Source organism: Morone saxatilis, unplaced genomic scaffold (genome assembly GCF_004916995.1).
Source record: "Morone saxatilis isolate NCDOM2014 unplaced genomic scaffold, NCSU_SB_2.0 Contig4, whole genome shotgun sequence".
Classification (NCBI taxonomy): domain Eukaryota; kingdom Metazoa; phylum Chordata; class Actinopteri; family Moronidae; genus Morone; species Morone saxatilis.
In genome coordinates this window covers 4,488,927-4,502,917 of record NW_023339984.1, presented here as the reverse complement: position 1 = coordinate 4,502,917, position 13,991 = coordinate 4,488,927, and the positions used below count along the sequence as shown (strand labels likewise).

At 42.1% G+C, this 13,991-nt stretch overlaps 1 protein-coding gene across 1 annotated transcript in view; it reads right to left on the bottom strand.

The window, feature by feature from the left end:
* Positions 1–1,787, bottom strand: part of nlgn2a (neuroligin 2a) — a gene marked incomplete at its 3' end in the record, with an annotated part of 169,736 nt that extends 167,949 nt beyond the window's left edge. Inside the window, 2 exon segments of the mRNA XM_035675673.1 lie at positions 818–956; positions 1,064–1,787.
* Positions 1,788–13,991: the final 12,204 nt, after the last annotated feature.

Below are 13,991 nucleotides of genomic sequence, written 5' to 3'. Positions count from 1 at the left end.
TTAAGTTGAAGGATGATTCAACTGTTGAAGGGGGACTTTTGTGAGTGTGTGCGCATCATTTCAATCATGTGTCTGCGGGCAAAATTCCCCCTCCACTCCTGTTCCTTTCACTCTTATTCCAGACGTTACACAATTAAAGAAAGGCACAATGACGGCCACATGTGCAAGGATTGATCCAGCATTGATGATCGGCCAGCGCTTTGGTTAATAAGCTACAGATTCTGCATGTTAGGAGGACAGGGGAATGGGCTCAGACCCACTGAATGGAAGCCTCTGTTTGTCTCATTCCACCACAAGAGCTCGGAGTCCAAGTCCTCATTAATGGTACAGAGGATCCATCTCCTCTGTAATGAAGGAGCACCAGCTCATCTGCATGAAGCCCCCCTTATTCTCAACAGGTCTGACCGCGCCGCACGGCAAACACACTTTACATACAACACACTACACCAATCCAACGGATGGGCCAAAACACTGCTCACGTACAAGAGGTCATTTATTTCAGACATGTTTTGGACAAACGCATCTGACAACAGGGGTCTCCTTTGATGTTTGAAATGACATAAGGGAAACAGATCATTCAAAATAAGACATGAAGGGGGGAAGCACTCATTTTAGACCCAGTTTGCTTGATTTTGATGCTCATCTCTGAACATTTTATTTTTCACTTTTGGTGTCAAAGACAACCCTGGAGCACACACACACACACACACAATTAAAAATGCAAATTGAGTGCAAATGTGCAGATATCATTATTTGAAACAAGATATTTGACAGTGTAACTCGGGTTTTTAAACACGCCATGTAAACCTCAGCCTACCTGTTAGTGTGAGATCCACTGGTGCTGGTGGGGTGCCAGATTCCCACTGAGGGGTTTTTTTCCTGAGATTTCGTCCTTCTCCTCCTCTTCACTAAATCTTCCTCCGGGTAAACGTAAAGCGAGCAAAAAGTGCTTGTGTCTACAAAAAAAACAACAACAAAATAAAAAAATAATAATTAAAAAAAACCTAAAAAAAAACCCAACACCTTCAAAAATGCCTTTCCTCCCTCCTCAAGACAGCACTACCTCGTTCAATCCAACCGGGCCGGCAGGTGGGACTTCATGACTGGAGACACCGACAGCGGAGACTGAATACCAAAAGATAAAGCTGTTCTACTGCATTACACACACATACAGCAGGATATAGCACGGTCCCCCGTCCGAGCGGCCAGGCTCGGCTCGGCTCAGCTCGGTGCCAGTCTTCTCCAGCACGGCAATATATTAATTAATTTCTCAGCTAACAGTCCGGTGTGCTTCAGGAAGAATGTCCGTTTTTATCGACGCCTTAATACAACAAACAACCCCCAAATAACCCGGACGTGTCTGCGGGGTCTCGCTGGATTTGACAACCCGGGAAGTGTCACCTGTGTTGACCAATGGTCGCAGCTACTCAGTTTTTTGAGCGTTTTTTTCTGGTATGTCGTCGATAAATCCTCAATAAATCCCGTCAAGGAGAACTCCGACACCGCCGAGGGGCCGGTTCAAGTCCCGGTGCAAGCCTCTGCTCGCTCTTACTGGTCTCGGTAACGGCGGACAGAGACTGCGCGGTCGTCCCGGTAGTCTTGAGAGAAGATGCTGCCGGTGTTACCGCCGCTGCCGCTGTGTGGACGCCGTGACCGCCTCGGCTAGCTGTCGCACACGCGCGCACGTGCGCAGCCTCGCAGGCACGCACGCTCGTTCCCGGGCGTGTGACGCGCGCCGCAGTGTCCTCCCTAGCAAGCTGGTCGCCTTGGCAACGCTTTCTTCTGACCTCAATATGGTCGCTTTTATACTAAAAAATGTGTCGCGTTCACCGCAGTTTCTGTCGCGATGACAGCGTGCTCACGTTCACTCAGTGGCGGAAAGAGGTATTAATCCGCTCCTTTGTACAGAGGTCGTGGTACGGCCGGTCTCCATCTTCTCCTGCAGAGGGATGTGAAAAATGAGTGCTGAGGAGTTTCATTTTTTCGGCATCCCTCTCTCCTCCTCTCCTCCGCTCGCATCCAGCCGGGCAGATCTGCATCAGCATGACGTCAGAGGACGTTAAAGGGATACTAGCCCATTTTTTTCCTCTCCTCCTCCTCCCCTCTTCCTTCCCATCCACACTGCATCTTTCCTTTCGCACTATCCCTTCAACGTTCAGCCGACCACCAAGCATCCCTCCCAACCTCAGTCGCTCCCCTCCGTCTCTCCATCCATCCTATACAGTTTGAACTTTCCACACAGAGGACATGTTATCCTCTTTTTCTGCCTGGATAATCCCCATAGGAGGCTAACCGTGTTAATCATTGAGGGATAAATATCAGTATTTTGAGTGCAAAATCGGGTATTAAATGAATTGTATAGTGATACCACGGAAGATAAAAATGATGGGCTACAATAACATTAGGCTATGCACTCACTAATCATCACTACAAATCCCTTTTGGAACATCACACTGATTTTTTCGTGGTGGGCTGCTGGCTTCGCCAGCTTGCACATTTATTTATTTTATGCTTTACTTTAAGGGATAATAACTATCTAACCTCCAGCATGGCCCAGTCCCTGATCTCATCAGTGCAGATGGTAATGGCTGTGCGGTGGCAGCACCTGCTCCTCTGGATGCAGGACAGGCACATGTCTGTCTTATTACCAGGGTCATAACACAGCCAAACATCTGCCTCAGTCACTCTCCCACTGCACAGCCATGTATCCGCAGTTGGTGGGCCAGCCAGGAATTCCCAGCTCAGAGGATCAAAGTCTCTCCCAAAACAACTTGCTCCATATTTGCTTGTTTTCCACGTGCAGTCACTTAAGCTAAAGTATAATGAGTGGCACCCCAAATGGAGCCCATGGACTCTCAGGCAGCATCCAGATCTCATCGGAGACAAGATTTACTGCCTAACATCCATGTGCCAGTGTTCATTCGGCTCCTCGTATAAACCCAAGGCAGGGAAACAGGCTGCTTCTCCACTCATGTGGGGAGACCAGCCTGTCGTCAATCAGCCAAAACATCCAGTCAGCCGGTCGTGCCTTTTACCTTCGGACACATCCAACTACCTGAGGGACACAGATGAGGCGGCGAGAGAGGAAGAGGGGGATCGCCGTGGGGCTACAATCTCGGCTATCAAGACAGATTGTCTTTGGAGGTGGATGTTCATTCCCCCAGTGATATCCCATCAGGTGAGGTGGTAGAGGGCCTGTGTGTGTGTGTGTGTGTGCTGTGTGTGTGTGTGTGTGTGTGTTCATGTATAGGGGTGATGTTGATGTCCTGCACTTGATAGACTCTAGCCAAGCATCAGCATTAATGGCCCACCAGTGAGACCTGACAGCTGAGCCCACACCAAGACATTTACACGTGCACACACACTCACACACACACACACACCTCACTGCCTGTTTCACACAACTCCTTGTCACTGATGGACTACATTGATACATGATAGCGAACACATGTATCACAGTCCCTTTTGCTCTCCCTTCACACAGGAAGAACACACACTGTCCCTCCCTGCACACAGACACTCCCAGCCGTGATATATGTTGTGTTAGAGGTCAGTTCTGCCACTGTGGAGCCCCAGGGGGAGCTGCCGGTCTGTCGAAAATTCCTCTGCAGTGTTTATGTATGTTCTTATGCTTTCAAAACACCATTATAGAGGGCCATGTTTGATTAGCCCAGTTCTACGCCTAAGTGACCAGTCAAAAGGCCCCTTTGATGTGGCCCCAGGGTCCTGGGCTCCTGCAGATAGGCTCTACTTTTCCATCTCTCGGCTCAACAGTTCTGAAACAGTCAGAACAGACCACCCACAGGGGAAATGAATGTGTTAGGACTTCCATAAGCATACACACATGCACATAAAGGCATTCATTGTCACATACGTAAATGTACATTTAGCTGTACGCTGCTATCACACATATACACATGCATGCAGATTTAATATTCCATTAACAATGGGCTGCAACAACAGCCACATTCTGCTATAGTACAATGAAATCATTTGTTTGCTCGGAGGTGTTTGCAGTAATATGTCATTGCAATCTCATAAAGCCATTAACCTTTCTGTCTAAGGCACCCAGAGTATGCAGAAAGCCCATTTTCTCTCCGCCTAATTTACCTTTCCTGCAACCTGACTTATTGAGCATTGCCACAAATCCCTACTGTTTGTTTGTAGACGGTGAGAGACCACACTGTCACAGAGCTTGAAATAGAATATCAAGGATAAACATTTATTCATTTGTTTTATGACTTTATGACTAATTCTAAAGGTTGGTAGTATTCTGCACACTCACCTGTGCACACGTACACATTATACACATAATTACAGATTATTATTCCTCATTGGGAGAAAAGGCCTGCAAAGATGCCATTCCAAATAGCTGAAAACAAACTCCAGCGATAGCAGATGCCAGGAGCTTTTAATTCACAAAGCGGTTTTGGCGGAAAGAGACTGGGCTATAGCACAGTTGGATGCGAGCTTGCCAGGAGAGGCAGAAGAACTGCATTGCACAGATACACTTTAAATGAAAGGTGCTCAACCTCCTCCTGTTCCTGCAGGAGGGGTTACTCTTTAACCTCTTCATATTCAGTGGTTTATTTGGGGGGGGGTGATAGAGGGGATGCTACCCCCCCTTGTTAGCAAAAAAATTACACCTAGTACACTGGTTCCCAACCTTTTTTTCAGACAGACTCAAGTACTTCCTCAGCACTACCAATCATGTTCCAGATGTGTTCATTGATTTTTAAACTAGATGTTATTTAACACTATTGACTATATAAATGTGGATATTATTGGAATATTTCTTTTCGTAGTGTTTTGGTTTGTTTAACTTTGCACTTAAGGATAAGATAAAATGAGATAAACTAGACTTTTCTGATCCCACACTGGGGAAATTCACACATTACAGCAGCTCCAGATAGAACACAGCAGATAAGAAAAAAGAAATACACATTAAATAACAATATAAAATAGGAAAATACAAGATATAATGAAAATTAAAAAAAAAATAATTAGAGTTGTATGTACACTGTATATAGCTTTTATAAAGATGTGATATTTATAGATATTGCAAAGGTTACAGTAGGAGGTAGGGGCATGCTGTAAAAATAAATAATTACACAGGATAAAAATATATATACAGCAGTAATTTAGCAGAAAAAATATAGGCTAGAAGAGGCTATGAATATACAGTACAGGTCTAATACTAATAATGTCCATGTAGGAAATTATATATATATATTTATATATGCATGTGAAATTGTACAGTACTGAGCGCAAATAGAATATTAAATAGTGCAAAAGTGACTGTGATGAGAATTGAGGCACAAGATAGATATTTGAACCCTTTTATCTATTTCTAGCTAATCTTTTAAACAATTTTTCCATTCTGCTTGGCTATTTCAACCATTTATCTGTTATGGTTAGCTATTTAGACCATTTATCCATTACTTTCTGCTGTCTCTGCTCGCTGACTAACATGGCACTGTCCTTGGTGCTGAAGTAGCAGACGGACTTGCCTTTTTCTCTCATCCCTTCTTCTCAGTTTTGTCTTGGATATATTCTCCAAATTATATAAATACTCAATTCTACATTATATTGTAGCCTATATACTCTATAGAGTAGAGTCACTGTCATGGTCAAAGTGACAAGTGGCAGCCGCAGAGGAGCGGAAAGATCATAGAGACAGAGTGCTGCCAGTATATTCCTATAATATTCATCATTCATCATTCAGTAGCATTTGTGCTGCTGGAAATACACCCAAGACCCATGGAGGTAGGCAAACTATAACCCTAAAATTAACAGATCCACAGCTGTTTACACTCATACACTGGAAGTTCAAAATCTCACCGTTCCCCTACTCCTCTCTGTGCCCTTATTTTGTCCTCTGAGTTCTCACACTCACACCTTTAAACCTCTTACACATCGCACCCTGTCTGAATTCCTCTCACTGATTTACCCTTCTTCACTGCTAACTTCATCACTGGTAATCTTTCTTGACTTCCTTGTAGGTTCACATTTATTTTCCCTTCTCTCTGCCTCATCTCTCTATCTACCTTCATGCCCACCCGCCACGAGGCACCTGGCCCCCAGGTTAGTAACTGGTGCTCTTCCAACCTCACTCCCACCTCCTCTCCCGCTCTTTAGCTCCTGGCATTGTGTTCTGTTTCTCACACACTCACTTATCACTGTAAGGTTGGATTTATGTCTGAGCACACTGTTATTTATTGGGACATTGTTGTTATTTTTTGGCGGGTTGAAGCCGCTACAGAGAATGTGCTGAATGAGTCAGGCATGAGACAGGATGATAGCTTAAGCATTATGTAGTTCAATGGAGCGCTGATAGCATTCAGCTGTAAACATGGTAGTCAGTTGTCAGTCACACCAAGGTGTGACCCTTGCCATGCTTTGACCTTGTTGTTTTTTCTCATTGTGATGGGGAGAAAGGATGAAACAGTAGTTTAGAAACTGAACCTTTGGGGAATATGTGAGGAACACTGAGAGTGAAAACTTTTAGTTTAATGGCAAACAATAGAATGATGCATTACTGCCCTCTAGACAATGACATATCCCTCTTGGTTTCAGCAGGGGAAAGCTTTTGTCTGTCTGTCTGACAGTGTTCTGTCTTTTCGTTTCTGTAGTCAGATGACTGCACATGCACTGATTTGATCGAGGGTCAGTAATGATACTTGCTGACAAAGGCCAGCGTTATTTCCTGGGTCATAAGCCTAAAAAAAGGAAGCCAGATGTGACAGAAAGTTGGTCTTAACGCTGCTGACAGCAGACTCAGTTTTCCAAACTCTACACAGCAGGACTAGCTTTTGTGTTTGTGTGAACGTATCCACTTTAAAGCTGCACCAATCAATATTTGTATGGTAAAAACAAGTCAAATGTACACATGTAATGTGAAACGTGTTACATTTTAGCTCTTTGCTTTTATTTTAAAACCCACAACTTCACTGTTTACCAATCCATTTCCAGCTAAAAAACTTTTATCCAATGTAGGCTACACCACTTGCCCAGCACCAAACAGCAGAAAGTCAGCAGCTAGCTAGTGAACATGGAGGTGCATTTGGGTGCTAAAGAGACATATTTTTCTCAGGAGTCAATGCAGACCAAAACAGAGATTAGAGGATAGTGAATATTGGACTAGCATCCATCTGGTGGACAGATACAGGGCTCCAAATGAATGCTAATGCTGGGAATAGATAACAGCTTGCTAACACATTTGCCATATCAGCTATGTCATCTTGTTATGCTGCCCACAAATGACCACCAAATCAATTCATGCTTTGGTTTTCACATTGACTTTATAATTTAAGATGGGCATTTTCAAATCACAGATTGAAGATAATGTTTTTGGTGAAGTGAATAATTGAACAGAATTTTTCAAGTTTTTCCACATCAGTGTGGACACAATGAGAAGGGTTGTTAGCCTTAATGCTTAGTGGATTAAACCCCCAGTTGCTAAATCATTAATAAATAAAAATCAAGTGAGATCCAAAAGTCAATTGTAGGTCAAACCAATGTACAAAATTACACTGCCAAAAGAGAATAAATAATTGCGATGATGATCATCTCCTCAGTGAAACCAATACTTGTACACCACACTCCCTCTCATACTCCTCTACCTCGTACGCCTGCAGCTCATCTCTAAGCAAATCTCTCCCAGTGGACTCTTAGTGGTTTCCACCCCCTCTTCCACCCTCTCCCCTTATTTTACATCTACTTGCATGTTGCAGTAAGCCTGCTCTTTCACCTCCTCCTTCTTCTTCACTCCTCTACCTCACAGAGTAGTTACCACTGCTCTCCTCCATCCCTCACTCCCTCCCTTCCTGTTTTCTTATATCTCTGCTCCTCAGCAAGCCCTCAGCCCCTTGGGGTCGGGGATCGCATCCTTCTTCTCTGATCTGTAGCAGCAGGGAGCCCACCAGATTAGTGCTTAAGTAGCTCCACTTGCATTGGTTCCCATCATATGCCACCCCCTCGCTTTCTGTCTATATAACTCAGCATCCCCGTACCACACACAAATACACGTACACACCCCATTAGCTTGGAGTGGCATCTGCTTTTAATTGAACCCATCTGAGCACTGGTGTAGTCTCCAAATCCGTGCATTGGCCAGTGATAATTGCAGCGCCACATGTCCCGTCAATGCCTGCTGCCACAGTGAGGTATAAAGGAAGAGAGAAAGAGACCTGCACACTGTGACTTTGCATTTTTTATTACTTCCTCTGGCCCTGAAACTTTGGGTTTATGGTCTTGTGATCACGTATTCACATGTAGTTATTATTAACATTAATAGGTTCATATGCCGTGTCTGTACTTGTGCCTGTGTGGCGTGTGTGTGAGTGTGTGTGTGGGGCCCTGCTGAGAGAGGAGCTCTGGACTGATGTATTATTCATGGTAAGGAGAGAGTAAACTCGCAAAGTGAAATTTGCTTATTTGATAGAAGCATGTAGGAGCCCTCTCCTTCTTTCAGGGGATGGTGGCAAATCATATCACACACGTCTTGCAATCCATTTGTATTGTATATTGTTGGACTTATCATAGCCTTAATCAGACCTTATTCTCACCTCAGTCTTTTAATTAGGATTTTAATCAATAAATAACAATTTCTTGTATTCCTAATGTTGAAGAACACAAATTTCTCCTATCGTTGGCTTCTGTTCTTATGAGGATATTGAGCGCTGCAAAAATCACCCACTCTCATTGAGGGGCATGCTGATGAGCTTCCAAGCCACCCTTTTGAATAGCCATGTCCTTGTTTGACCCCTTAAAAAGGAACATTTCAATTTATTTGAGCCTGTGTCTTATTTGTGTACCTTTTGCCATAATTTTATTGTTAGTTAAAACACAATGTCTTATTTTGTATGTGTGATGTATGAGTAGAGATGCTTTGGAATTGTTTAAAGGCACCTTTGATGAAGCTGGGCTGAGTAAAATAACAAGTGATGTTGTCACAATAGTGCAAGCAAGCTAACAAGGGATACAGGGCCTAAATGAAGACTATTGAGGCAAATCTGGTGCAATACAGTGATTTATTGCAAAGTAAAACTAAGTCAAACTAAGGCTTACAGGAATGAGGCAGGCAACAGTCATAACCACGAAGGAAATCCAACAGGCAAACAATTCCAAAAGGAGCAGGCAAGAAATCTGGAGTCCAAAATACAAAGAAGAAGAAAAAACGGGGTAGCAAGTCTGAAGAACATTGGGGAACACACTAGGGAATACGCTGGAAAGCTTGACAAAGAGGAGCTGTCAAAGGAACGCAACAGTAAATAGACTGGTGTGGGGAGGAAATAAATATGTTAAACCCAGCACCATGACACATGTAACTCATTACTTTTGTTGCTGAGTAGCTAATTAGTAAATTAATGTAAACACTTCTTTTCAAGGAATAATATCTCAAAATAAGTGAATGATTAAGAGCTGTGTAACTTGTGGATAGAAAAGAATACGAGAACTATCAAAATAAAACCCCAGTTGTAATAAACTGGGATCTTGCATAAAGCCAACACTTTGCATCAAACACACACACAGGCAGCAGCACAAACACTATTGTTCATTTGTCTGTGCGTATTGTGTCCACATGCACACTTCTTTATGAATAATGAGCAGAACGAGCCATCATTTTACAGGTGATTAGGCAGCCTTATCCTGGCCTGACATTTTGCTGACTGTAATTGTTTTTGATGTTTTTAATTCATCCACTGTCTTTTTGTTTTTGTCGCAGCTTGCTGCCTTGTGAGCAAAGCATTCGGAAATGGAGAGACGGCATAAGAAGCAAAGCTAAATCAACATAATGAAAGTGGAAAGTGGCTCCTCTGGGAAGAGTATCCAAATGACAGACATCTCAACGACTCTATCACGAGCAACATCATTGTTTCAGATGGATGACGTTCAGCTTAAAGCAATAGTTTGCTTGCAATTTGTAGAACACTTGAACTTTTCAGCATTATTAGATTAGGTGATTAGATGAAACCTTAATGGTCCCCGTGGGGAAACTGGGCTTGTTGCAGCAGCAGAGAGGATGATCTGGATAAGAATTAAACAAATAGAAAGCACTGAAGATAATACTACATGCAATTTGTACAACAGGGCATAATGGCTGACAGATTACTTTGTGCATTTGTAACGGACATAGAGGGATGCAGCAGTAGCTAATTCATTAAAAAGGGTGTAGATGTAAGGAGATACAAAAGTAGACTTTTTCAGGAGAGGCATACCTTACAAAGTTGGAAGCTGCACAAATCAATATTTTTATGTAACGATGGATCAAATACTGGATCAGACTACATGAAAGGCTTCTGTTGAATATTGACAACTCTACAGTGAATGATCACTCAGCTGTGCAGTTCCTCTCAGTTCTATGAAGCTCTTTTAAATTCTTTCAGCTCATTATTTTGTTTTTAAGGCCCTAAAACTTCAGTCTCAAAGCTCTCATGTTCTTTTTATTGCTCCAAACAATAAGTGAAATATATAAAATAATATAATGATAATAAGTAAAACTAATTTCCAACAGCAGAAAACTGGTCTTAGTGGAAAAAAAAACACTGACTTCCTTATACTTAAAGGTCAGATAGACAAAGTTGGAGGAGCATCTAGCAAGCCAAAGCCTCTTGGGAGAAAACCAAAGCAAAGCTAAAAGGATAGTTTTGACTTATATTATTAAAGATGACTAGAAACACAATTACACATGAATGCTAATGTTGCTCTGTGTCTGCTGGATGTATACAAACTGTTTCGTAATATATTCACTGTAATAACTTGATGTTGTGTTTTCAGCTTGTTCCAATGCCCCCAAGTGGCCATGCAGCTTTCATGTGTGTGGGAGCATTTTAATATGGACGTAGTTCCAATGAAAATGGTTCTCAATGAGGTCTGTGGATATCCAGAGTAATAATAAAGAATCACCACATTCATGATTGTTTTCCTGGTTCAGCTCACATCTTTCTCACAGTGAACTTCAAAAGACTATTTTTACTGAAGGAAGTGCAAGCCAGGTGTAACCCAAAAAAGACTTAATTCTGTGCTTTTTTTCAATCCACAAATTCCATTCACCTCCATTTTATTGGGGTGGATGCAGAAATCTCAGAGACATTGAGATATCTCAAAACCTGAGCAAATAAAACCAAACCCATCTGCACAGCTAGATACCACTGCAGCTCAGAAGCAAATAATGTATTTTTGTAATCTGGCCGAACCGACCCTTTAAATTGGTTTACAAGGAGAAAGGGGGCCATGAAATTTACTTATGCTTCCAAAGTAGGACATGAGAGAAAGAGTTTGAGAACCACTGGTCTAGACTTAAATGTATGTAGTTCATAAAAGCGTTTACATTTGCTGTAGGCAAACTCTAGGAAAAAGAAAGATCAGAAAAAAAGATTTGAAAAAATCTACAAAATGTGCTGTATAATCTGTAGCAACAGTGAAAACACAGACACACATCTAATGTGATTGATTGCTTAACTCTTTTATTTTGAAATTGTCAATACCTGCCTCCCCAGGTGTTCATAGTAACACATAATGACATTTTTTTCTGATTTTAATAGAATATTCTCCAAACTCACACACTTTTGTCCTCAAAAATAAGTGCAACTCTGAAAATATTACTTTCAAAGTATTTGTCTGTCTTCCGTGCCAAACTTGGCAAAAGGTAATTATGTCCTTTCTGCAATTATAGATAACAGCAGTAAAAAATAGCCTCACTGTGAAAGCTGCATACAGATTAACTTTATAGTTAAGGCAGACAGTGGGTGCACTCATTTTAAGGTGAGTTTTTAGAAAATGGAAAATGAAGAAAAAAACAGAATATTCTTCAGGAGTAAAACATGTGTAGGGCTATTAAAATGAACCATGTGGATGGATGGAGGTGTAGCAGAGCGTTTGTTTGGATGTATCATTTTGGCCTCCATTATGCCGGCTAAGCAGAGCAGCGCCCATGGAGCAAGTTCACGGATGTATGAAGACAATCCATTGTGAAAATGTTGCCCTGATACTTTTCTTTGAGTAAAGTACAAATAAAACACATCTTCTCTTTGGTTCAACTTCCTGCTTCCCATCTCCAACTTCTCTCCAGGTACATGACTAATGAGGCCAGAATTATGAAAAATCCTGCCGTGAAGCTGCTGCAGAGGTTTTCTCTTCCACCCCTTTTTTCTTCCAAACCAAGAAAGGTTTGTGACAGAGGCCCTGATACCACCATCTACATTTTTCTCTGCTAATTCTGGTTGTCCACTGGGGAGCTGGACAGCAAGGCTTAACCTCCAATAACCTGTCTCCTCCTTCCATATCAGATGTCTCCAAAAGCCAAGCCACACTCCTGTGCTAATTAACTCCTCTGATGGAAATCAGGTTGGGAGGGATGCTGATCACCTTTTATAGCCAACATTTGCCTTATCAGAATATTAAAAACCGCATAATGTTGAACTTACGGACGCAGACATCCATCCCTATACTCTCGGCCTTGAATTTAGCTCCCGGCGTCTGCATGTCCATCAGTGCGGTACCATGGAAATTCAGGTGTTATTGTGGAAAAACAAGCATTCAGAAGGGGACTCATTAGAGGTGTGAAAACAGACTGATGGAGCTGGAAGACGGGAGGAATAAGCAAGGTAAAGTGAATGAGATGGATGACCTGAGCCGCAGCAGCCCCCGGGCTGAGGCCCGGATGTGACTGGTGTACATGTTGTGTGACAGCTTTGATTAAGATGCTCGCCGGCTAATCCGCTCCCTCTCTGTCACTCTGCGTCTCGCTTTCTAGCTCTCACGCAAATATAAAGCAGGTAGATGGTAGCAATGATGGAAAACGCCAAGGACAGAGGGAGAGGAAACACTCGATCTCAGCCACGTTGATCAAAATCAAACTGATTCCATGGCCCCTGTACTCCACCTGCAATGTATATTTACCCTTTCGAGAAGATTCGTTTGATAATTATATTCAAAATATATGTATGGAGCCTGTTGGGAGACATTGGGGGAGAAAAATACATAGGTGAAAATGATGATGGATAAAAAAATTACCTTTGTGTTCCCCTGAGAAAGATTTTGACTGGAAGAACTTCCAGGTCATTGCTTCACATGTCATTTGATTAAACAGTAAACCCTGAGCAACGGAGGTTGGACTGTTCCTTGGGGCTGATGTGCCGCTACTGGAAACACTATCTAACAGGGAACAGACTGTGACACACTGGAGCGGAGTGTTTCTGGGGGCTGGGCCTCACTGAGTTCTTTAAAAAAAAACTTTAAAATTTTATTCACAGATAATCAACAGAAAAGGTATTCAAGCTTAGCAGACCTAATTAATTTCATTCGTGACCAACTGCAGTATCCTGGACAACTTCATGGTTGCCGATGATGTATGCCAGGAGCTCCTCCGAGAATGTCCCCTTGTGCAAAGTATCCTCTTTGGTTTTTTTACACATGTATTTTTTTTCTCCTCCATATATTTTTCTCTCCCCTCTGTAGGTTTCTCCAGGGAACGCAGAAGTATATTTTTCCTTTTTAACCCATCTATTTTTTCCCCCTTCCCCCATGTCCCCAAAGGGGCTGCGTATATATGTGATTTGTTTTAATTGGGCTAATTATGTTTATTGTCTTACTTTTTACAGTCTCTTTTGACTATGTGTTCCTGTACTTGTCTCTGCTTGTTTTGTATCCACCTTATTGCATGATAAGATTAAGTAAATAAATAAATGATTGGGTTAATACATAATACGATACATGTAAGGTCCCTTAACACAGTACCTTTAAAATACATGTTACAGATAAAAATGATAGTATATTTCCAGGCAAACATTTAAACGATAAGTCTGGCATTATACTTGTATACAAAAATTAACAATACATTAATCCAGCTCTCTATAATTTCCAACTTCTTGTCTATAATGAGTGGACGCTCTAATGCAGATGTATACTTTGCTGAGGCAGTTTATGCTGATTAAGCAGCAGGATAAAGTTCCTGATTATTTATCCGTCAGACACATGAAGATGTGGCT